Source organism: Lepisma saccharinum, chromosome 25, assembly GCF_977018435.1.
Source record: "Lepisma saccharinum chromosome 25, izLepSacc3.1, whole genome shotgun sequence".
Taxonomy (NCBI): domain Eukaryota; kingdom Metazoa; phylum Arthropoda; class Insecta; order Zygentoma; family Lepismatidae; genus Lepisma; species Lepisma saccharinum.
Genome location: NC_139253.1, coordinates 37,145,817 through 37,171,643, shown reverse-complemented (window position 1 = coordinate 37,171,643; position 25,827 = coordinate 37,145,817). Strand labels below are relative to the sequence as shown.

The 25,827-nt window shown below is 38.8% G+C and overlaps 1 protein-coding gene across 7 annotated transcripts in view; it reads left to right on the top strand.

The window, feature by feature from the left end:
* The window catches only part of LOC145978514 (EH domain-binding protein 1-like), an 83,969-nt gene that overhangs the window by 5,553 nt on the left and 52,589 nt on the right, over positions 1-25,827 (top strand). The window contains exon 1 of one of the 7 annotated variants that reach the window (XM_083111151.1): positions 1,785-1,806. The exons of 1 other annotated variant lie outside the window; for it this stretch is intronic. The gene's annotated coding sequence lies outside the window, so the exon portion shown is untranslated. Of the gene's footprint in view, positions 1-1,784; positions 1,807-22,041; positions 22,166-22,195; positions 22,594-25,827 lie in introns of those variants that run through there. 5 more of the 7 variants (XM_083111152.1, XM_083111147.1, XM_083111145.1 and 2 more) reach the window with 5 other exon arrangements.

The following is a 25,827-nucleotide window of genomic DNA, read 5'->3' as shown; positions in this document are numbered from 1 at the left end:
ATTCTCCTTCCCCGTTCAGGCCTTTATCCCAGCGCTTCATGAGGTTCGTGATGTCTATCTCATAGAACTCGGGGTCCTGTTGTCGGAGCCCAATCCAGGACGTCACGTGTATTGTTAGCCGTGTGTGGAGTCGTATTGTCATGAAGCAGAACGACTCTTCCAGAATCGCTGTTCGTAGGCGCAGCAATGATGTCGGTTTCACTCGGATGATGTTGTGCACCAGAACCCCGAACTCTACGAGACGGGCATCATAAACTCGTAAAGCGCTGGGATAAAGGCCTGCAAGAGAATATGTTGAGAAGTAGTGCATGAAGCAAATTTACAGGCTTTGTATTATTTTCTTCCGATCATCCCTCGTATAAAAACTCGTTGTAAGTAAAAAGTATTTATAAAGCTTGACGTGGCTTACAGAAACGTTGTATTGTGAAGCGAGCAAGAAAATGTGAGTACTGTATCCCTTCAATTTCTGGAGCAACCGTCCAACCCATCAAAAACAAGTCTCTTCGCAGCTAGTGACTCGAGAGGGCTCGACCAATGTACACGTGGGAGTCGAAGTGAGTGCCTAGAGGGGAAAACGCGGCTGCAGCTACCAGCCGTTTGCAGCAGCGCGCACTGTTTCCACCTCCCACTCGCCTCCTCCCGCTCTCTACCGTTATGCGAGGCTTTGCTCCACCGGGACAGAGTGTAAATCTATTTCCAAGCTGACGACGATATTAATTGAATAGGGCACCAATATTTTCACAGGGCTCCGCAATGTTTTACGCCGTTCCAACTTTCTCTTTTTGCTCGCTTTGCCTCAACGACACGCCTCCCTCCCTCCAAGTTGAGCTTAGCTCGGCCCATCCGTAACCAATTGTGAACTCTGTCCCAGGAGTCTGTGGAGCAAGGGAACGAAAACAAGTTCTCTGCGCAAGTAGTGAGTCGAGAGCGATCGACCAATGAACACGTGAGGAGGGAAGTTGAGTGCATGGAAGGAAAAACGTGACTGCAGCTACCAGCCGTTTGCAGCGGCGCACATTGCTTTGCTCCGCCCACTCGCTTCTACCGTTAAGCGCGGCCCTGCTCCGCACTCCTGGAACAGGCTGCATGAATAAAAAGGCGCCTAACTGAGTGTGTATCGATATTTTGCCGGCACAACTCTCCCCGTCCACTAATCTAGGGAAATTATATTTGGTTATGCATGTGTATGATATTGATGCTATTCACCATGCCCGCCTCAATGATTCAAAGGTAACGACCCACATATAGAAAAGAAAATAGTTATCCAGGGCCGGATTAAGACGAAATTGGGCCTGATGCTTGAAATCTTCGGTGAACAATAAACACAACGACGTTTTAGTCACGTCACGGCGCAAAGAATAATAGTAACTGTGCAATAAGTAACGCTGTGTCTAGGCGTCCGAAATTGGGCCTCGAAATTTCATTCTAAGATTTATTTTTGTTGTTTTCAGCTGGGCCTATTTCAGAAATGGGCCTAATGCTGCAGCATCAATAGCACCCACCTTAATCCGGCCCTGCCTATCTCATTAGTAATCAATCAGTCAACCGAGATGTAATTTCTTGAACATTACAAAGCTGTTGTTAAATTTAATGTAAGATAAATTTAAGCGATAGGCCTTGATAACGAAGAGATAAGATCGATGCAGTTTTTCCAGTGCCGGTTGAAAAGATAGGTTTCATATTCGTGACTGCTAAATAGTTCGTTGAATTGATATGTAAATGTGATGCAAGAAAATGTCAGTGTCCTTTCATAGGTAAACTGTTCCTGCATTAGACTAACAAAGGGAGAATTGTGGGCCTGGCTAGGTAAGTTACTCAATTAATTTAATTACACTTAATAACCAGTAGCTAATGTATTAATTAATAATGTAATTACTATTTGTTACGCGTTACCACTACCAGCCGTTTGCATATATATATACGTATATATATACAGAGCATTCCCACACATTCGCTTCGAGACTCGGCGGGAAGCGGCCCGGCGTCAACGCTTAACTTTCCCAGTGAACGGGGTCCGCGACAGTCGCTAGAGTCGGCTATTAAAATTACAGTTTCCATATTGTGTACTAACCTTGACTACAGAACGTGTTGAAAATGATGTCTCTCTGCTGCAACACATTCCTGGCATCTCCGAAGGAAATTGGCATTTACACGTGCAAGTTAATTCTACTGTAATTCTCCCGATTTCTCGTACAATTCTCTCTTTTAACTCACGGATGGTGTGCGGATTTTCTTTGTATACTTGGTTTTTCTTTCCACTTTTATTCAGAACTGACCCTGTTACTCTAAACTTTTTTACGAGGTTTAAAGTAGTGGTCCTATGTGGAACGAGAACACCAGGAAATTTCGTTGCAAAACGTCGTCGCACTTCTCCACAATTCCTCTAGGAGAGGGTGGATAGAGAAATTTGCTCATTTTGTTTGGAAATGTTGAAGATGAGCATTTTCTAACCTATATGTATGCAACCACGTGACAAATATTTGCAGTTGACACTGACATTTGTTTCTGTCAGAGAGCAAAAAAAGAGTGTATGATACGGGTAGACTACATGTGTGCATATTGCAAACAATTCAAATAGCCTACTATATGCCTCCCCGATGGCGCAGTGGTAGCGTCGTCGCCTTGTAATCAAGGGGTCCCGGGTTCAATACCTGGTGGAGGTACATAGTGGTTCGGAACCCACTTTAAACTGTAGGTCCAGTCCCGATCAGCCTTCCTGTGCATAAAGTGAACTTTAAATACCAAGTCAATCAATCAATCAAATCAAATAGCCTACGAAAAGCAACATATGTGTGTAGGGTTGATAGATGAGGGTTCACACATATCTTGCAAAGTTCGTTACTTTTCCAGGTATTTTACATAACTGTGTAATGATTAAACATGCTAAAAAATAAGAGTTACAGTTCAACTTTGTTAGTTAATCAAATGAATCACGTTTGTTGAACATTTTTGAAAATAAATTAAAAATAAAATGAAAGAACCTTTTTATAAGCAATATACCCAAAATGGAAGATTGTTGGGAAGATAGAACAAAACGTTTTTCCGGTTACAAATTCTGCCAAGCAAAAATCATATAATTCCCCAGACTTTTCCAGGTTTACAAAGCTTTTTTTAAAAAATCATTTGTTTCCAATGACCTCAGCCTAGCCTTGTTTTCCTGACTCCTCCAGTTGTCCAGGATTTTGGAGTCAGTGCGAACCCTGTAAATACGGTAAATTATCTGAAGGGAACGGCTAAGTGACTTCACCCTGGCAGTGTGTCTGCGTGGCGTAATATTGTTTCTATTGTGTATTTTCGCTATTAGAATCTTATTCGACAGTAAAAATAAATGCCAGTGGCAACCAAGAAGCTATTAAATGGAGTTGCATACATGTGGGGTAGAAAATGCAATTTTCTACGGCTCGTAGGATTGAAATGTTTGTCCTTGATGTCCTCTGCACACTGTGAAAGTTGTATCTTGTACGGTCACACCACTGTGTATTTATGTTCAAGACAATTACAAGTAGAAAAGAAGAAAAGTTGCAGTAAAACAAATTTCGATTGACAGAATTTTGTAAATAATAATGTATTTAACTTCTTGAGTGTTTTAACAATATATGTTAAAAGTACTTCAGGCAATTTTTACCCCAAAAACTAGGAACCATTCTGCTGTGAAGTGGATTCTCCTATTTACATAATATTAATTAACCCTAAGCCATTGAATGGCAGAATGGACATCAGTTGCAGAAAAACCCTGATGTTGGAGAAAGAAAACATTCTGCTCAGTCAGGGACGTCGTTAGGGGGGGCTGCGGGGGCACCGGCCCCCCGAAACGTTCATGTGGCCCGGCAAACTGTTCTACATTTGCTGAAAATTTTACTTTGAGGACAAAGTAAAATAGGATTTTAATAAATTTTGCTTTCAGTTTGAAACACTGTTCTTCAATTTGAGTTTCACGAACCGCCATGTAATACCTGGCTTTCCCTTTGACTGCTACAGTGGTTCCGGCCAAAGAATGGACTTGGAAATTATATTTTTATCTTTTCCGTCGAAAGCCAAGGAGGGTCACACCAATGGCTGTACCAATCGGATTTGTCCAGTTGCCGTGGTGAGGGGAAATTCTCGTGTTACTCTGCGTTGCCAAATTTTTAGTTTCGAGTCGTTTCCAAAATAGGTGCAATCCTGAACAAGGCGAAGCGAGGCGAAGCCTAATGGTAAAAATACAGTGAAGCACAGAACAAGTCTCACATTGCTAGAAACTCGCGAGGAGAAGTTTCAGGCAATTCAAACCCATGGAGTTAAATGGAGAACAGCATAGTGAAGCCCCGCTCCTGGCGAGAGGTTACCAAGAACAAACAAGGTTTGATCTTGGGTCCCTTTTTCCAAGTGGCAGTTCTGTGATTGGTCCACTCAAGGTTACTCCCCCTCCCTCGAAGTAACCCTTTCCTGTCCTTTTCACGTGCTACTGTGACATAAATAGGGACTGAAAAATATAAATAAACCTGCGATATGCAATAAATTGCATGAAATTTTGATTGAATGATTGATTGATTCGCTATATTTTACTTTGCTTTTGTTCTACTTTTGGCTAATTTGCGAAGATAGGGATGAGTGATGATAGCATGAAATTGATGAATGGACACTCACGAACATCAATGGCCAGGCCGGGCTTCAAATCCGGGACCCCTGACGTCGTAGCGCGATATGTTAACCACTCCACCACGGGGGCCGGCAAATTGCATTAAATACCATCTTGTAAATGTTGGAAGCACGTTGCTCCTTTTTTTACGGATATATAGAAAGATTCATAGAGACCGATATATCCCAACAATATTCCTAATTAATCATTTTAACTGTATCTCTATTTTTAGTTATTCGACGTCACTTTCCTGCTACTTTGGCTAATGGCGAGGAAGAGGTTGAGTGATGAAGACATGTAATTGATGGAGGGGCACTCACAAAGAATACTTGGACTTGTGGCATCGTAGCGCGTGCTAACCACTCCTCCACGGAAATATACATTACTCTCGTAATCACCACCATAATGGCTCCATTAGACCCATATGTGTCACAGAAGAATGTGTAACTTTTAAATCAATTTGTGGTATTCTCAGGTGGAATACTAGTTTTTTTTATTTACACATCAAGCCTTACACCACATGAAATATTTAAATTAAGAGTAAAAATATTAATAATAAATATAATTCCAATACTACTCGTATTAGCAACACTGTATGTATTTGTAGACCCATTGTTATTCCATCGAAATAGAATTATTTACAGTAATTATTTTATTTGTTACATTTTTATGTCTCGTTTCAACGTTCGTGGCGGAGTGGTTAGCGTAGAGCACCACAACGCCAGGGATTCCGGGTTCGAATCTGGGCATGAATGTTTTTTGTGAGTGTCGCTCCATCAATTTCGTATCATCAATCGTCCTTATCTTCGCGATTAGCAAAGGTGACAGAAAAACGAAGTAAAATAAACTATATCATTCAACCAATATTATTACTCGATTCGCTCGCGCCACATGCAATAACTACTGTATATTGTGCTACGTATTTTTAAGTGAAAAATTTTACTTTCTACAATGCGATAGGTGGGATTATAACAGGACTCTCAAATAGGAGGCTGCTTATATTTAAGTGGGTGGGGGAGCGGAATCCGGCGATCATTTTCTACTCCTAAGCTTCGTAATTGATAATTTACTTCTAGTTTTAGGCATCTTGGGAAGCAGTGTCGAATTTATGCAAATGCAGAGAAGAAGTAAGGGGATTTCAAGACTTTCATTCTGTATATTTTATTTTTTTGTTGAAAGTTTATTCACACGACATTACACAAATATTCGAAACTAATGGCAAGCTAATCTTAATCTTCACTACCAATATCACTGGACATTTCATCTAAAATAAAATTGCGTAACACGGTCACTATTGCTGCTCAACTGAAACAATTAGCGGGCAGAGCGGTTTGGGAGGGAGATGCCTCAACATGTGACCATCTGTTCATTGGATCCCAAAAATATTTATTACCTGACCTGTCTCCGTATCGATGAGCAAGGGTCCTTGTGCTTCACCGTGTTTAATGGTTAAATTGATGAAGGGACACTTACAAATACCCATGTCCAGGCCGGGATTCGAACCTCACCCCTGGCGTGATCATAAACCGCTACGAAACCAGAGGTCCCAGGTTCGGACCTTGGACAGTTATGGTTGCATCATGTCTGTCCCATCGCCATTTCATCGTGTCATCATTCAATCTCATCATCGCATTTAACCCAAGAGGTAGAAAAATTGTACATTATATTAATAGCTTGTTAATTGTTAATGGTTTGATAGAAAAAAATCTTACATTTTGGTTTTGCCCCCCCCCCCCCCCCCCAGCTGATCAACCTAGCTACGTCCCTGTGCTCAGTGATGGCGAATGGGTATAACAGACCTTGCGGTGCGGGTGGAGAGCTAAATGCCCATTATATGGTTGGTTTTGTATTGCAGTCATTGAGGAACTTTTCTTCCATAATGAGAAGAGTATTGAAAATTCCCCTCTATTCTAATTATGTGAAACATTAGACACACTGTAAAGGAAGAAAACGAAACACCATTCAATAATCAAGGGGTTCCTATTTGTCGAATGTCGTCAAACACCTGTTTTTGACTAATAAAAAGTTCAGACAATTTTAAAAATGTACACAGTATTCTACAGAAAGTCATACACAACTAGTACAATGTCTGTAGTGGCGCAATAGTCTTTCTTCCCTTATAGCAAGTAGTGTCAGAGCCAAAACGAAAAAGTCCGGACATGGATTAAAAGGAATGGACTAGCTATCCCGACTAAATCGGAACGTCTGATAGCCTTGCATCAATGGTTATAGAACTAAAATAGCCCAATATTGCAGACTTCTAGAGCCTGCCTATGTCCAGAAACAAACTACTCATTTGTGCAAGGACAAAATCGAAATTCATGCAAAATTTGAAAAACCATCAACGTCAATTTTGTAGGTTTTTATAAGTTCAAATTAAATTTTTTCATGGCTCCTTGGGAACGGGCATGGGGTGAGCAGATATTTCAGATGTCGAATGGATTAGAATTTGCCCTCCAAGGGCTTGATTAACTCAACTGACATTATTTGCTTGTCCTCTCATGCAACAGCACGGTCAGTCTCCATGTTTACATGAAACAGGTTTCGCAACACGAGCCTGCAGACTCTTCCAGGATAAACTTTCTGGTCTATTAGTAATTTCAGGAAACTGTCCGAAAAGACAAGCTGCGAAGAAAGAATGTGAATACATTATGGCATCTTTACTGGATCTTTTAATTGACTTGCCAGTGCGTTGTGTAATAAGTTGACTTGACTTAATTGAGAGAAAGTATAAGTTCCGATTACGTGTTATTTCCCATATAACAAGACTATTTGCATCGTTATTGCTTGTCTTGTTGCCGTGTGGTTGCATTGGCGTGTTATAATGTGCAAATTCCTTCAATTTTTACCTGGGTGGGGGTGGGTTTAACATGGTGACAGGGTATGCTTTCCGAACATTTATCTCAACTGGGGATACCATCCTCCTGCATCCTCCCTCTATGTTAGAATATATTCTATGACTATTAAGAAGACCTAAAATAACAGAATTGGATTTACAACCTCTGTATGAGATTAGTGTAAGTTACAGCGCCTTGAATAACGTAGTGTGGAAAACGACCCAAGAAACTTTTTCCCGAGACGGATGAGAACATAGATGGCAGTGCGATCAGTATCGGTGCTAATTTTCTTATGAAAGTAATGTGCCTTTGTTAGTTTTTGGTATATATATATATATATATATATATATATATATATATATATATTATGTAGATTTGTTTGTCTTGAAAGGCGGTACGTGAATTAATGGAAACAGTTATATTTGTGGAGTGATTTGCAGTCACGAAATGGCATTAATTTGGAAATAAAAGTAAAAGAAAATGAATAAATAAATAGCATGCGTGCGTAACACAAGAAGAAACATCGCAATGTGATTCTGGACGTCAGGTCTTGGACTGTGTATTATAGTTTATTTTTCAAGGCGCTGTAGTGTAAGGTAAGTTTCACTGACGCGATTGAAATGCATATTATAGGATAAAGTTGCCATGATTGCAAGCCAGGTAGGTACATCCAACGGCGAAAGAAACAGTCGGAGAATTGTCCACCACCATCTTCATTCGGTCTGAATTACACGTTATGATAACAACGAATTAAAATAATGACTTCAATAAGTAAAGAACAATGCCTGGTTCGAACCCACATAGTTTCTTTCCTTAAAACAACACAGGATGTAGAACAAAAAAGTAATGAAAATAGCGGTGGACAATTTGCCTACCATTATCTCTGCCGTTGACTGTACACAAATGCGACCTAACATTCTAAACTATATTATATAGGCAGCCTGATATATGTTAGGCATGTTATATTATATTTAAAGATATATTTTCGCGGCATCCCTCAAAAGGCATACTTCTGTACCTCTCGTGTCTTTATACCCCCTCAAGATCGAAAATTCCTTATCAACTCCTGCTTCCTAGAACTGTAAAACCACGTATTGTAATCCAGAAACACCCGAGTTTGAGGTTGAAGTCACATTGAAGTGGTGCAAGTTCCATTTCAGATTAAATGTAGTCGGGCGGTATTTGTACGAGGAATGAAGGGGTATTCCCCCCCTCTGCAATTTTATTAGCCCTTGGGAAATATTTTATATATATATATATATATATATATATATATATATATATATATATAAAATACGTCCATTTTTCGAACTAATATACTGAGATACCCCTACCTCATTCGTAAATTTTCAAATACACACAGGGTGTAGTATGAATTACTGTGCACAAAATAGATTCCAATTTCAATTTTACTTAACTTTTCTGCCATTTTGGCTAATCGCGAAGATGAGAATGATTGGTGATAAGATGAAATAGATGAATTGACAATCAGAAACACACATGGACAAAACACAACACAAGTCCCACCAGAGGCGGCAACTTCACATAAATATTGGGTTAGAGGGGAGCAAGATTCCCATTTTTTTTTAATTACAATGTATACACTTCTTGAGGAATTTTGAGAGACAGAAAGTGCCATGACTTCTTAAAGTCGGCGCCTATGAGTAGTGGCGTGCACAGGATTTCTAAAGGTGGGGTAGTATGTATACTTTTTAGTAGTCAGCCTTCATTTTGCCATCTTTACCTGCCTCTTTTTATGAATTCTGGGCCAAAGGGGGATTATGACCCACCCCTTGGGCACGCCACTACCTGTGAGTCCCACAGAGGATTACTTGGCTGTGAATCCTGACACCAGAGCAGTGACGGGTCCAGAAGTTACAGATGGAGGGGACGGATTTCGGTCTTGTACCTCACCACAATTCTTATCTACACTCATGGCCGAAGACAGGAAAAATTTTCGAGGGGGGGGGTGGTTTCATTCAGAATTGTTCTCATGGGCGTCGAAGAAATTTGAATAATAGAAATAATATCAACAATTATATAATAACAATTAAAATATAATTATAAACCATTTTTTTTTAAAGTAATAATAATTATTATTATTGCTGTTGTTATATCCTTGAGGAGGCTTACTCTGTCCAGCAGATGAGTGAATATCCAGCACAAGTTTATTTTAAATTTGTTTTTTTACGTTTCACACAGCATACAGTGTGTACTGAAATGCACAATTATCATATACTTTGATATTCAATTTTAAATACCTTCAAGACAAAGCTTTAAATGTTAGCTGAAAATTTTAGTCGTAAAGTTTTTGTTGTTTGACCATAAAAATTAATTTTTGGAATTTTGAAAACTATGTAACCAGTTATTATTTTTAAAAACTTAGCCCGGTGCATGTATTGTAACCTCAATCGCGAACGTAATGGGCTACAAAACCGGGGATCCGAGGTTTGAACTCCTATCAAGGGGGATTTTCAACTTTATCGGATAGGGAATTTAAAAGTTGGAAAGGGATTTTGGAACAAACAATCATAAGGGAATTTTCAGTCTGACCCAGTAATAATACTGGAAAGAGGACATCAGAAGTGAAATTGGAGGGTGTCGCGCGGGTGGGCTGCAATTCCGAGATAAAATACTGTTTCGCTCAAGTTTCAGAATTCCAAATGTATGAAAATTCTAGATAGATCGTTTCAACATTGTCTCCTTGTATTTCTGTGAAACTTCGAATACATTCTTGAAAATGAGTTACAGATTTTGGTTTCGGGACTTCCATTAATCCAACATGTGAGAATTTTCGGGGGGGTTTAAACCCTAGAAACCCTCCTGTAAATTAGGGATGGCCAAACGGATCCGGATCCGAAAATTCCGGATCCGGATCCGGGTCTGAAAGTTTCGGATCTGGATCCGGATCCGAGAGTTCCGGATCCAAAGTTTCGGATCTGGATCCGGATCCGAGAGTTTCGTATCTCAATTCCATTATAATATTACCACACCTTAAAAGGTATTATGATCTTCGATTACAAATAAATTTTTCGTTAGTCCTAGAAGATTTTTTTTCAAGTGTTGTTCCTAAAATACTTTGCTACGCATCGGCTAACACACTCGTGCACAAATGGCATAGGTGTAAATGCCTTTGAAACGAATATGTATTCATTCGAATGTATTGGAAATGAAAACACACATAAATGTGAGCCATTCCATTCCAGGATGAAACCTTTAACATATATAACAAGATAGAAATGTTATACAAAAATTATACAATTGTTCTACAGTTACAGTTTTACAAACTAAAATAAAACATTATAATATATGCAGTGTTAAATAATTACAAAGTGTAAGACTAACAAGGGAGGTTATCTAAGTGTCCCCCTCCGATTTCCATGAAATTTGGCAGTATAGTGGGGCCCAAAGGAAGAATTACGTGTTTTTTTTTTTTTGTTTCAGCTAAAATACGGTTTTAGGGGACAAAATCCCCTCAAATGTCAAGATGAGGACAAATTGAAGTGAGGATCTGACCCCTGTTTCCCCCTCTGATTTCCATGATACTTGGCAGGTGTGTGTATAAACGGGCCCAAATGAAGAAATAGTGTTTTTTTTGTTTCAGCTAAAAAACGGTTTTATGGGGCAAAACCCCCTCAAATGTCAAGATGAGGACAAATTGAAGTGAGGATCTGACCCCTGTGTCCCTCCGATTTCCATAAAACTTGGCAGGTGTGTGTATAAACGGGCCCAAATGAAGATACACGTGTTTTTTTTGTTTCAGCTAAAAAACGGTTTTAGGGGGCAACCCCCCCCCCCAAATGTCAATATGAGGACAAATTTAAGTGTGCATGTGACTTATGTGTCCCCCTCCGATTTCCATGAAACTTGGCAGATGTATAGTGGGGCCCAAATGAAGAAATACGTGTTTCTTTGTTTCGGCAAAAAATTTGTTCTAGGGCGCAACCTCCTCTCAAATGTCAAGATGAGGACAAATTGAAGTGGGGATCTGACCCCTGTGTTCCCCTCCGATTTCCATGAAACGTGGCAGGTGTATAGAGGGGCCCAAAGGAAGAATTACATGTTTTTTTTGTTTCAGCTAAAAACTGTTTTAGGGGGCAAAATCCCCTCAAATGTCAAGATGAGGACAAATTGAAGTAAGAATCTGACCCCTGTGTCCTCATCCGATTTTCATGAAACTTGGCAGGTGTATAGAGAGGCCCTATGCCCCCTGTTTCTTCCTATGCCATATTTACGTAGTTTCGGGGTCAGATCCCCACTTCAATTTCTCCTCATCTTGACATTTGAGGGTTGGGGCCTCTATACACCTGCCAAGTTTCATGGAAATCGGAGGGGGAGACTTAAGACCTCCCTTGTAAGTGTATTAATTAATTACAAATCGCGCACGCGCGCACACACACTATATATATATATGTGTGTATGTATATATATATATATATATATATATATATATATATATATATATATATATATATATATATATATTAGCAGGTAACAATAGGCCTATGTTATAAGCACATTCTTACTTTCCAAAGAAGCGCATGTGGGATGGCAAAACGGATCCGGATCTTAAAATTCCGGATCCGAAAAATTTTAGGATCCGGAACCAACCGGATCCGGATTTCGGATCCGCCAGGATCCGGATTTGGCCATCCCTACTGTAAATACGGCCATGTCTACACTTGCACTATTTTATGTAATTAATACACAGTACTGTAAACAGGAACTACGCTGATTACGTTCTAGAGATTGGAGTATTGTCTTGTTAAAATAGAGGTTCACGGCTGTAATAGATTGTTGTGTCGTTATCATAATACCCCCATTGCCACGGTAAATTGAATGATCAGATGAGGAGTAAAGTGAATTAACAAAGACAAAAAAAACTTTTCTCTCAAAGTGGCTCGGGTTCGATCCCCCTTTTGAGGCACGTTGCACAGTAGTTCGGATCCAACTTTAAACTGTAGGTCCAATTCCGATCAGCCTAACATGAGCATAATTAAAGTGGACTTTAATTTAACTTTAAAAATTATCCTCGAGCCTGTCAAACTTCGTGATAATAGACACAACATTTTCATCTTCAAAAATATTAGACATAAAAATATATCCAAAAACCGAACACTTGGAAGGGACGATTGCCCCTATTGCCTCCCGCAACTGCGCCAGAGTCTCGTTAGACTGCAGAATACAGACCAGAGTGTAGTAGGTTGACAACAAAAACATAGTGTGGGATTTCTCCGTTCACTTGCAGTGCATGACGATAAAATAAATGTGACGTGTAATTCAACACCGAACATCCCTCAGGCTACTCTGTTGAGCATGCGTGTTCCTTTGTGATTGTCATTACATCAGTTTCATCCAATCACTGTTCATCTTCATATTCATTCATTCATTTGGCGATAAAAGTGTCAGAAAAGAGGGTAAAAGGAAAATACAGTACAAACAAAAAGGTAACTGGTTAGTGCTTAACTTAAAGCACAAATGAACAAGACATTATTGAATTCGTATATCTTTTTATGTTAATTTATTTCTTGCCTTTGTTAAATGAAACTTTTGCAGGAACTCCTAGTTCCTAAGCTCCAAGGTTCCAAGGAACTCTTCCGCTTTAATATTCCTTTAATATTCTCGTATCGTTCGTTCATTCCTTCTTGCCTTTGTTACTCCTGACTCTTTTGTTTATTTCGTACGTGTCCTTTTTTATGGTCTCATTCAAGTCTTCTTTCTTCCTTTAAACAAAGTGCTTAGTTGCGTGTGTGTGTATAAGAAAGAGCACCTGCTTGTGGTCTCAAACACAACTGCAGCTGTAATGCCAAGGATTTTGTTCTCTCCTTTAAATCGACACATGCTATCGATATTTTCATTATCGAAATGTCAGTGTTGCAGGCTGCGAATATTTTAGGCTAAGTTTAGTAGCCTGTCTTTCCGCGTTGCGCGATAAGCTTTGAATGATTCGTGTTATGTACTGGGCTTTCCGATGGCATTTAGTGATAACGCTGCAGTCTTCTAATGAAGGAGTTTCGGGATCAATTCTAGGTGGAGGCATATTGCGCATTGGAGTAAAATTTTGCATATCACGGTGAGGCAGAAGTTCGCGGAAAGAACTTTGTAAACTACATCTGTATGTGTGCAAAAATGTTCAGATTCAGATTCGAATCCTGTATATTTTGTTGCTCTAAGGACTTCTTCGTCAAGTAGAGCATCAAAATCTGTCTCTCCTGCTAAAATATCCCACTTCCAAAAAAAGAAGATTTCTCATAAGAAAAGGTCAAAAGGTCTGAAATCATAACTAGTTTGCCTTTTGCGAATGAAAGGTTCCATATACATTTCTACTTAATTTTTTAATTAGTTACTATTTCAAATAATTTCAATAAAAATTTTAAAACCGATTTTGCAGTCTATCTTTTTAAATTTCTTCCTATATGCGAACATGGACGTCCGGAAGGCGGGACAATGGGGCCGACACCCTTCCCTGGAAAATGAAGGTCCACTTAAAAAGTATATATTTCACACATAATTTCATTTCAGTCAAAGTAATTTGTTAATTATTACAAGGGTGTTGAAGGAACATGATAATTTCAGACTGAAGCAGTGTTTTTTGAGGGGGTATCACTATTATGGGGGAAAATATGCCTCCTTTGCCCCCCTGGAAAAAAAATACTTTGCTTGTCCCTCCGTGGATAAAAAACCTACGGACGTCCATGAATGCGAACTTTTATCCTATACCGGTGGGATAAAACTACGTTTTCGCCATTCGTTACGAAAATAGATATTGTAACAAAGATATTCAAAATATTAATCTGAGGCCCAAAAAAACTGAAAGAAAAATGTTTGAGGTTTGTTAGGTATACATTTCAAGATTCTGACTGCTTTGGTATCTTAAATATATGGAATCAAAAACTAAGTGCGCACTCTTACCCCGCTATACTAACATTGGCAAAGCCAGAAGGAAAGGAGCCGACACCCACAAATCCTTCAGTCACCACCCAGAGAATCTGTTTCCAATGAATCAGAAAAACTTGATAATTAAACTAAATGTTTCTCAAACTACGGTCTATGCATTTCTCACGTGATATTTAGGGGTATTACACATCTGCACCTCCGCAATCAGATCTTGCTGACTGCTCTACTGTGACGTAAGTGAAAAAATAAAGTTTATAATTATAATAGCAGCCCTTATACAGTGGTCGAATCATTACTTTACATGTGCTTAGCCTTTTCCAGCAAGGCGCTTTCGTCTTTGTTGTCTTATCAGCGCTGAACAACTTATTGGATAAAAATTAGGCGAGGTATTCTCTGCGCGACAGAGATGTCTGCTTTGTAGGAGAGTAGAGGGAAGGTGTGTTACCATGGTGAAGCATAAACAAAAATCATAAACAAAAAACGAAGTTTAATGAATAATTTTTAATCAGATGTGTCTATATTTTAAAGTTTACAAGTGGCATGCAACTAGTGGAAGTGAAGTACCATGATAACAAAACTGTTAATAATAATAATGGTATAATGTTGATGATCATGATGTCGACAGGGCCCAAAACAAAGGATAACCTAGGGGTCCAAATTTTATAAATCCCCCCCTGAAGAGAAGGGGAGCAACAAAGTAATAAATTGCACTCACTCTTAGACCTTCCCCTCCCTCATCCCTTCATTTCTCTCACCGCATGGACTCTACATTATTGAGATTGATGATTGAATTTTGTTATTTAGCGTCTCTTTTCTGCCACCTTTGGTTAATCGCAACAATGAAGATGAGTGATGATGGAATTACACTCACAAAGAACACCCACGCGCAGGTCGGGATTCGAAGCCGGGACTCCTTGTGTCGTAGAGCGCTCTGATAACCACTCCGCTCACGAAGGTCGACTACATTATTGAGAGTTGAGACAGTAGCGTAGAACTCCACGCAGTACACCCTGGACTGCATTTTGCAGACGAACGAGGCTCTGGCGACTAGCACTATGGCCAGTATAATTTTATGTGTGTTGTCCTGTTTTTTGTCTTTGTGTGTACTGAGTGCCCGTTAGAGTTGCTATTTGTAACGGTAAGGGGCTGGATCCCGTATAATGTGACGGTTCCAAAGTAGCCTAAGTGCTGACGCACCCAAAATTTTAAACTCAAATTCAAAGTAGCGTAGACAAGTGGTCGTGGGTTCGTATCCAAGTTGCTCTTATTTGCTTCAAAGCCATCAACAAATCGTTTTAATTGTCGTTGACATTAAGTAATTATGTTGCCAGTTGTCATGACGTCCGCAATTTATACCTTCCGAAATGTTTCAGTTGATTTTGGTCAACTGAATGCCAGTCCGCTGTTTACCTTACATTAAAATAATATAAATTAAACTCGACGTTAAATTGAACCAATAGTTTTTTATCGTTTCTTATTGATGTATTCAATTTTTTACATGCTTGACTAAAGGAGTTTTGACATAAGTTTCGTAGTATATAGCACGGCATGAACCTTAAAACTTTTGTAAAAGAATCTTTATCCTGTTTCAATCGGTAATGGATTATCATGATAATGATTACTTTCCTTTTCGTGATATCTAGCATTTTTAATTTGTTACTTCTTTTCAGTATTTAACGTGCATTAAATATTATCTTCTGATAACTAGTCACAAAGAACAATGAATGACACATTCTTCCTAGATTACAAAATTTATTTCATAATCTATAGCTATCCTAATATGTGTTCGTGGATTTATTGATATCTCGCCTAGAAGATAAGCCGGTCTCCCTCGCGGAGTGGTTAGCGCATCGTAATACAACGCCAGGTGTCCTGGGTTCGAATCCCGGCCTGGACATGGGTGTTCATCAATTTCATCCTATCATCGCTCATCTTCATATTCGAGATTAATCAAAAGTGGAAGAAAAGCGAAGTAAAATAAACCAAATCAATCAATACTAGAAGACAAAGGCTGTAAAGTTGTTCCCAACGTTTAAACATGATACGATCAACGGAATCAAGTTCAACGGAAATGTGTATCTAAATTATCCATCATCACAATAATTTTATGTTGAAAATAATGACAATTTGCACCCACTTATCTTTGAAATGGACATACATGAAGTCACACATGTACTGTTAGCAGATGGTGCGGTTGGCATCAGCTACCTACCTCCTTCAGATGGTCTAAATGGTAACCTTTTCGGAAGGCACTGAATAAATCAACCTCTCTTCCCCGTAATGCATTCTGGAAGCGGCACGTTTGCGGGCGGAATGAATGCGGAAGGCAGAGGGGCGATCACTAACCCTAAGACGATTGAAACAACAATTAGTCGTAAATTTACGGCGACCACCCCCTCCCCCAGAGACTACGTATATAACTTTCACACCGAAGTGACGAGCGACAGTGTGAAATTTTCCAATAAACACAATAGATCTTCATTGAACCTAGAGGGCGACAGCCCAAAAAAAAAAGTGACCCAACTGAACGTTATTAATCCACATCTGATAGGTGCTGCCCCCAGTTGCGCAAACTTGAAATAAATTTTAAATCAATACAACATTCTGCATTAACTTTGCAACTTCTGATAATTTTTGTGTACCACCCATGTGTCAATCTGCCCCACCCCCGTTGCTTCACCTTTTTTAGGTCAAAAGGCATAACTTTTCCGCTTTCCCGCCAAAAGAGCAGACGACAGAACGGAGCTGTGACAGCGAAAACCAACCACGCCGTCGAACCGGCCAGCCACTCTACATTCCTTGCCGGCCAGCATCGTCGCCAAAGCTTGCCGGTTGACTGACCGAGTGCTGGGCTGGCGAGACTTGCGTTCTTGATTCTGCGGCGAAGCAGGGTCAGGTGCAGTGGCGTGCCCAAGGAGGGGTTGGTGGGGGTTATAACCACCCCTTTTGGTCCAGTTTTTTTTTTTTTTCAGAAAAGAAGGTCAAAGGCAGGAAAATATGGCAAAATGAGGACTTACTACTTAAAAAGTGTGTACATAAACCCTCCTTTCGAAAATCCTGGGCACGCCACTGGTCAGGTGTATCGGCATTCGGCAACAGTGTCCACGGGACTCAGCAGTCAGCACCGAGTGGAGGGAAGCACAGTTTTACCTCTTGCCCTACATTTTTCTACTGTTGAGGAGTTCACCTCTGTAAGATGTGTTTTATTCAGGGCGATGTCTGAAAGGGGTTGAGGGAAAATTCTTCCATTTTCCATTTCTGGCAATTTTTAGGCCCTAAACGCATGTTGCATATCCCTATCATGCTTCGAAAGAAGTTACTTCGATCACACTCCAGTTGATTTTTTTTCAAATACCACATGATATTCTTTCTATTAATTCGAAAGACCTGTTCAGTGACAACGCCAGTAAAAAAGGGAGTAGGACACATACAGATACATTTCATAAATTCCTAAATACCATGCAAAAATAATAATGTGGCTAGAGAAGAATATATTTTCTAGCTTTTCTTGTTTCTTGGAGGCGTGTGCTCCCATGGTCCCCCAGCGTTGTCAGTGTCGCTTGTGGTAAGAGGCTTGCACCTGTATCGCATGATGAATGGTAAATACCAAAGCAAAGCGTTAACACACTTAGAATTTTAATGTCAATCAATCTAATCGCATGGGTTTGGATGACTCACAGATGACTGTTGTCCCTGAATAATTAAGTATGCTGATTCCAAAAATGAAATCCATTTTTACCCATCACGTCTAGGTTTTTCAGAAAATTGCAATATATTAGTCTTTATTTCACAATAAAATGTGTTCCATGATTTCTTCAATAGATGGCTCTGTTTAAATTATGATAAAATATTGGTTTTGTAGAATGCAAATCCTCCAATTTTGAATTATAAATGCACAAAGTAGTAAGCATTTAATCAACCTTCTATTTTTACAAGACACATTGACATGAAAATTGTAAACTTTGATTACATAAGTTCCATTTTCGAAGTCTCTCATGAAAATATCCTTCAAAAAATGTCCAAAACTCAATGTCATAATGTAGTTGGTTGATTGAATTTTATCACGTGGAGAAAAATCCTGATCTAGGGAAAAATCCTGAAGTGATGGTAAGAAATTTATATCATATTCGTCATCAGCATTGAAAATACTTCCAGAATCACCTATTGGTTTATAAACATCCGAAATTTTGCTTGCTTAAATTTGTTTTGATTCGTTCTGTAATAGGCGTAATGGAATGGCAAATATGATAATTTTGATTCTGAAATTGTGAAAATACCTGATATGATGGAAAAAAAATGGATGTCATTTCCGTGATCAGCATTCAAAATACTTCCAGAATCACCTATTGGTTTGAAATCGTCCGATTTTTCTTTTTTTTAAAAAATGCAGGCTGGTGTCACCTTTAACATCCACACGGGTTGTCCATTTTAAACGACTTCAAAGAAAGCCACAGCATACTATGGGCGGGTTGAGGGGGCGGAGCGGGGGGATATATGTTGCTATATACATAATACTATATTGCTCGAACCAAATCAATATTGGCACGATGCAGCGAATTGGGGTTTGTAGGAAAAACAAGCTTAATTCAACAAAGAGTTTTGCATGCAATCTCACCAACAGAAGGTGTGGTACCAGGTGGTTGTAAAAATTAATTGCAGTTTGTGTAACTTGTTGTGAAATGAAGTTGTTAGAAAATCTGAATTGCTCTTAAAACGAAATATTCTTCATCGCAGGAATTATAATATCTTCATTAAGCTCAGCTAAATCGAGAATGAATATTTGGGTCGCCTTGTCGCCTCTTTTCATAAACGTTTCCTCAGTCACTGTAGAAAAATAGGTACCTTGAAGGAAGGCCACGGATATTTTCCCCCCTTTCAGTGTTTTTCTTTTCCCCGTAGTCTCAGGCCTGGCTAACCGTAACTTGAGCCTCCCCTGAACATAAAATGTCAGTTAAGGTCAAGTTTTTCAAATATATATATTAAATTATTTTGAAAGGAATGTTTCCCCAGTGAAGACAGGTAGAAGACCGGAGCCGCACCCCCCGAAATCCAGTGGTATAATGACTAGCAAATAATTTTCATAATCTTATAGCTATTGATTCCCCCAGGACCGCCGTTATGGGAGTGAGTCACGTGCCAGCGCGAAGAACCCACTTTTCTCCGAGGGGATATCAAATTTCACGGGAAACGTCATAAGCATCAAATTGCAATACTAATATTTCCAATTGCCCCTTATTAAATTATGTGTAATTAGGTATAATTAACTATCATTATAAAAATGGGATTATGAGAGTCAATAACAGTAGCGACTACTGCCTATTCGCACGTGCACACCCAAATAAATCTGTAATGCAAATCACTATTATCATACTTATTTATTGAACTTTATGTCCTTCGAAACATCAAGTGTTCCACGACGCTTCATCAAGAGAGGTGGTGGAGAAGCGTGCGATCAGTGTTATCAACCCGCGTATACCGAGACCCGCTCGCACAATGCGAGTTTCGTTCCCTCTGACGCTGTTGCAGCAGGCGCGTAGAGGACGCTGATTGGATCTTCTGGCTTGGGAGCCATGCCTGGGGATTTTGCATCATTTAGGAAACCCGTGAACGCAGCGGTCGGTGTGTTAGCAAATGTAGTGTTGCAAACCTATTCCATCCGAGACCGTGTGACGGAGTCGAGGCAACCCATACATCATTGCAAATTGAGGGATTTTGTCTTTGAGAAAAGGGAAATTTCGATGGTATATTGTTCGTCTCATTCTGTCCCGAGCATGACAGGTGCAAGAAAGAAGGGGAAGGGGAGGAGAGCAACTGAAAGCGAAACGAGTGTTTTAAATATGCCTTATATTGCCTTTGTGGCCAAAATAAACGGTCCATGTGGCGCAGTAGCCGAATTGAGGACTAAAAGTGGTAAACGTTGTAAGTGCCAAAAGCGAAAGTGTTGGGAAATCGCATCGTTCCGCACATCAGCCCGTAAGAACGTTCACACTAGTGACCTCTTTACACGCCCTTTGAACTACTTAGAGGGATACCAGCCACTTTTCACGTTTACCACATTATAAGGCATGGCTTATTTTATTTCACAGTTTAACGTGGAAAACGGTGTTTGAATTATTTTGGCACTTACAGCGTTTACCAATTTTAGTCTTCAATTATCAACCCCCGCGGAGGGAGCGTACATGAATCAGTCAGCTGCTTTGCATTGTTTGCCTGTTAGTGCGTTGCAAAATTGTTTAGCGCTGTCAAAAGGTCGTTCCTGTTTCAGTGCAAAGTGTTTGATTTCATGATGAAAGGGAGAACTGTACATAGCGAAAACAGAGACTTAATATTTAACGTTGTTGATTTTTTTGGAGGGAAGTTAGCTACAAAGCCTGTAGCAACTGCAGTAATATATGGATACGGCGGAAGGGAAGGAAAAATTCTGATGTACGAAGCAGGGCAGTGTGGACTGAGTGAGTACTGTAATTTTCTTTAAGATTTATTGTTCTCTTGATTTGCTTGGTTCGATCAAATAAACAACGGCTAGATAGATTACAACTGATTTCCTCCATGCGGTAGTTGGATCGGCTTCTTTGGTGTTCATTAATATCAGCGGAGCGGGGGCGAAAGTTTTTACGAAATATTTTGCAAATCGACAATAGTATGGATATTGTAGATCGATATTTCTAGGTTTTGAGTGATTTTGTTAAGTTATCGATTGCTGAATTTCATATCGTCCACTGAGAATGGAAATGTCCTATCTCCAATTATATTCCAATTCAATTAGAGATAGGACATTTGCATTCTCAGTGGACGATATTGCACAATAACATCGCTCCTCTCGTGATTGGCTGGATAATTTCAGAAATATTTGAAATTTGTAAAAAATCCGTGTTAAAAAAAATCATGAAATATAACTCTGTCATAGCATCATTATGTACGCAAAAACGGGTGTGAGTATTTGACAAGGGTGGTACTGTTGGTACTGTCATGGACAATTCTGGGTTGTAAAGTGTCCGTGATTGTACAACACTTCTGGACGCGAGACTGAAGTGCACACCCATAGACCCAGACCACCAGCCGCCACTGGTCAATAAAATAATATTATATCATGGAATAATTTACATTTACAGTAAACTAGGGTGTCTAGGATTTCTACAGCATACTTGTGGATGTCACCATCAATGAAACTTCCTGTGGGTTCCCTCATCCCCCTCAGCAGTTGACATCTTCACACAAGCTTGCAGTGTATCTTGTCCTGATCCATATTATTTCTTAATTTAGCAGTTAACAAAGCGGACGATAATTTAAATGCGTTCATTGTTTTGACTTTTACTCATGAGAGAACTCTTCGAAACCAGAGAACCTGGGTTAGAATCTTTATCAAATTTATTTATAATTCTATACTTTCGTTTTATCACGAAACTCATTGTATTTTGACACGATGGGTCATGAATTTATAAAGACCCTTTTTACCCTTACTTTCCTGAAAAAGAAAATCGAAGTATCAACTACACGAAAAGATATATAAAAAAGTAATAATATTCTTTACGAAAGGCATGGGCACGCCACTGGTTGTCAGTCATGAGACTTTGCCGTAGAAGATAAGATTTTGTTTTGGAAAACGAGATCATGCCCATCGACAAACTGAAAGCGTTTTCATAATTTCCTCACATTTTCCTGAACGTGATGTTTGTTCCAGTTAGTGACTGTTTGCAACGAAAGTTAGTGCTACTGTTTTCGAGATGCCGAGGTTTGAGGTTGGGCAGGCAGCAAGTCAGGAAGAGAAGTGAAGCAAAGCACGAGCAAGGTCCATGGAAAGAAAACGTAAGTGGTGCGTAGGATTGTCGTTTATGTATTATACGTGCAGTGAAAAATAGTGGTACCTGTTCTCAGTGTAATTTTTATCATATTATAGTGTCGTTCTTTATGCATCATTTGATGGGAAGAAGCTGTACAACAACATTTACGTTGGAGCTGTCCAATTGATATTCCTTGTTTGTGGTTTTTGTGAACATTGTATTTCGATGACTCATAGCGTATTAAAAAAACGTGCGGGGTTGTGAAGGATAGCCTGTTTGGAAATTTCTGTTTGGTGCTTGTGTAATATGTGATGAATATGGTTGCTGGTAATATAATCGATGGCTACAGTAAATGTAGGTAATGCTCAAGTATGCGTGATAAAACATCGATTATGTCAAGTGTCGTATCTGACAAAGAAAACTGCACGTTGACGTTAACGGGGGGAATGAACTAATGCACGTATGTTGACTATTTTTTCCATTGTTTTTGTAAATTTCTGAATATACTTGATAACACACTGGGTAGAAATTTAGTTTATTTTTTTATATGTAGGCTACATCAAGTGTTCGTATCAAAATTTGGAGTGTTATATCAGTTATATACTCGTGTGTTTTATCAATAGTATATTAGGATTGTGATAATTACTATTACAACTAATGTCTATTTTGTGTGGACAATATAGGATTGTGTTTACTGAAGAATGAGTTTGCAACATCGTAAAGTGATATAGCTGTGTGTTGATCATACAATCCATGGCAAAAATTCCAGTGTAATTCTTTAATTCAAGTTGTTAATTCATGGTAATCTGTTCATAGTAAATATAACATACCAGAATAACTACACAGCATGTACACAGGGTTTTAACATTCATTGTTCTCATTCATTACAAATATTTTTTAATGAAATATTTCAATTTCGGACGAATTGAAAAATTATTTGTGCATCTGTCAGTGCTTTTTTTTGTTTCAGTTCCATGGATCTATAACATGATCCAACTAATAATATGAAATAACCTAGCTGCAAATCTTGCATGTCATGCAACAGTAAAATCTTTCTTTCCAAGTGGAAAATTCTTGTTTCTCTGTTAATGGCATATAAAAGATTGTTGTTATTTGTAAGGAGGATGAATCACATGATGCTGTAGAAAGCAACCTGTAGATCCTACTTACATGGATTGAATTTCTTTTAATGCACAATCCAGCACTGGCGTTAGCTACATGTATCACTTTGCGCTATTGTAAACAGGGAACGACTTAACATGACCGGACCCCTCTCCGATTTTCTTCATATTTGGCATACTCACTAATTGAGGTCTCCTAATCATGAACCTAAAGTTAAAAGTTGTCGGAAACGTCTAGAAATTGCAAAATAAGTGAAAATAAGTCGTTAAGTTTTCAAAATGAAAACATTTTATTTTCGCTAAATTTTTTGTTTCACAAGGAATATATATATATATATATATATATATATATTCCTGATACTACCACGACACCAAATTTTAACTTCAGATTCGTCATTAGCAGGCCTCGGTAAAACTGTCATATGTGGGGAAATCGCTCTAACTCGTTCATTCTCTACCTTTTTACATTCGTACTTACCTATTCTGCATTGCAAAACATTGTTTAACAAGGGATTTCGCTTTTTTTAAAGAAATTAGTATCTATTGTAGACATATCGAGTAATTATTGTTTCTTCTCTTCTCGCTTCCTGAACATGCAAAATGGCGGGCTAATCTTGACTAGCATTGTGTTTCAAACGGCAAAGCAGTGTTTCAACCTTCTTAACAGAAAAATTCCCGCATAGCCCCAAAAACCATTCTGAATCGTATAACCATCCACAAATAGCCTCAAAAACCATTCACGATAGGCCCACGCACCATCACGGTAAGGTTAGGTTAGGTTGCTTTAGGTTGGGCAATACAGTGAAAAAACTGTGTTTGGAAACACTTACCAGGGGGATTACGTCATCAGATGCTCGGAACATCCGGACAGCTTTCGTGCATCGGACGGACATTATTATAGAAAAATACATGATTTAGCGACCAAATATATTGAAAAATGCGAGAGAACACTTCCACAAGCTTCCGAAATTACACAGAAACTCAATTCTGTAAGTACTTTCTCCTGTAAATTTGAAGAAATCCATTTCCTGCATATGACATTTTTACCCAGGCCTCAATTAGTAAGTATGTCAAATATGAAGAAAGTCGGAGAGGGGTCTGGTCATCTTAAGTCATACCGTAAACAGTAATTAACAAGTCAGTATTTGAAATTAGCAACCAAAAATAGTTACAAAGTACAAATATAATTTTTGTTTGGTCCCTGCTGAAAATTCTGTGTACTGTTTCCAGCAGATCAATAGGTGTTTTGTGTGCCCTTGACCCGATGCACTGTACCCCCTTGAGAAAGTGAAATATTTGTTAGATTTTGTTGTTTATGAATGTTTTCAGTAATTTTTAGCTCACGGAAATGTGTTATTGTGAAGTAAAGTACATCTGTTACCTTAGCATGTTACTTTACCATGAAGCAGAACAGTCCTGAAAGCTTCACACAAGTGAATATAGCACCCAAAACGACATTCCATCACAGTAGCTATAATTTTACATAGGTTAGGATTGCTATGTTTGGTATTGGTAGTTATTTCCGACATGTTCTTTCGCTATTTTAATGTCCATACAAACAGTTTTTTTCTAACAAGAAGTGGCGAAAGTACTCCAAATTGCAGGTTTTTACTTACGTGGGCCTTGCTTTGGGATCAAATATCTCCATTATTTGTGCTTTCCTAACACTGGAACCACTTTCATATTACGTAAAACGGTACTTTATTATATGGACAGACCTGATTTCAGACCGTCTGTTTTCTGGTTAGGTTAGGTTCCATATCAACATTCTGTCACTTATCATATCACTTATCATAATGAATGTCGTACACAATTAGAGAAAGCAATAAATCAGGTAGTCCGTAAAACATTGAAATCTGCCGAAATTGACTGTGTGCAGTGGGTCAACGGCCCTGGTGTTTTGAAACATCTACTGTGTTCAGATTTTCGAAGTAGATATAAATAAATATTGTTAATTCGTAGAAATGGAAAGTTATACTTACAGCTGCCATGTTAAACCACACACTCACTACGCACCATATTAAATATAATACTTCAAGGAATTTTTTACTTGTAGTTCCTTTAAGGTACAATTTTCAGTAGATCAATAGGTTTTTTGAAACAACTACTGTACTCATATTTTCAAATAGATATAAATACAAATTGTTAATCAGGAGGAATGGCAGTCAGCATGTTAAGCCTAACACACTATATAGCATATTAAATATAATATTGAAGAGAATATTTGCACTTATAGTCTCTCTACTGTACATGTATCATAGCTGTACATTTTGAAAATACAGAAGGGCAGGGGTTTCCAAACTTTTTTGTTTCATGGCACCTTTAGTGTTAGTGTTATATATGTCACTTGCAACGCTCAGTTAGTGTGGTTAAGTTGCTTGCCTTAAGTTAAAAAATAAACATATATTTCAAATTCAGAAACATTTTACATGTAAAAAGTACTAAAAAAGGACATATTGGAACAATCATATCATTTTGGTAAAGATATTGCAACATTTTGCATTGCCCCTGTAAGCAAGCCACGATGCCCCAGGACACTGCGGTGCACACTTTGGGAACCACTGCAGTAGGGT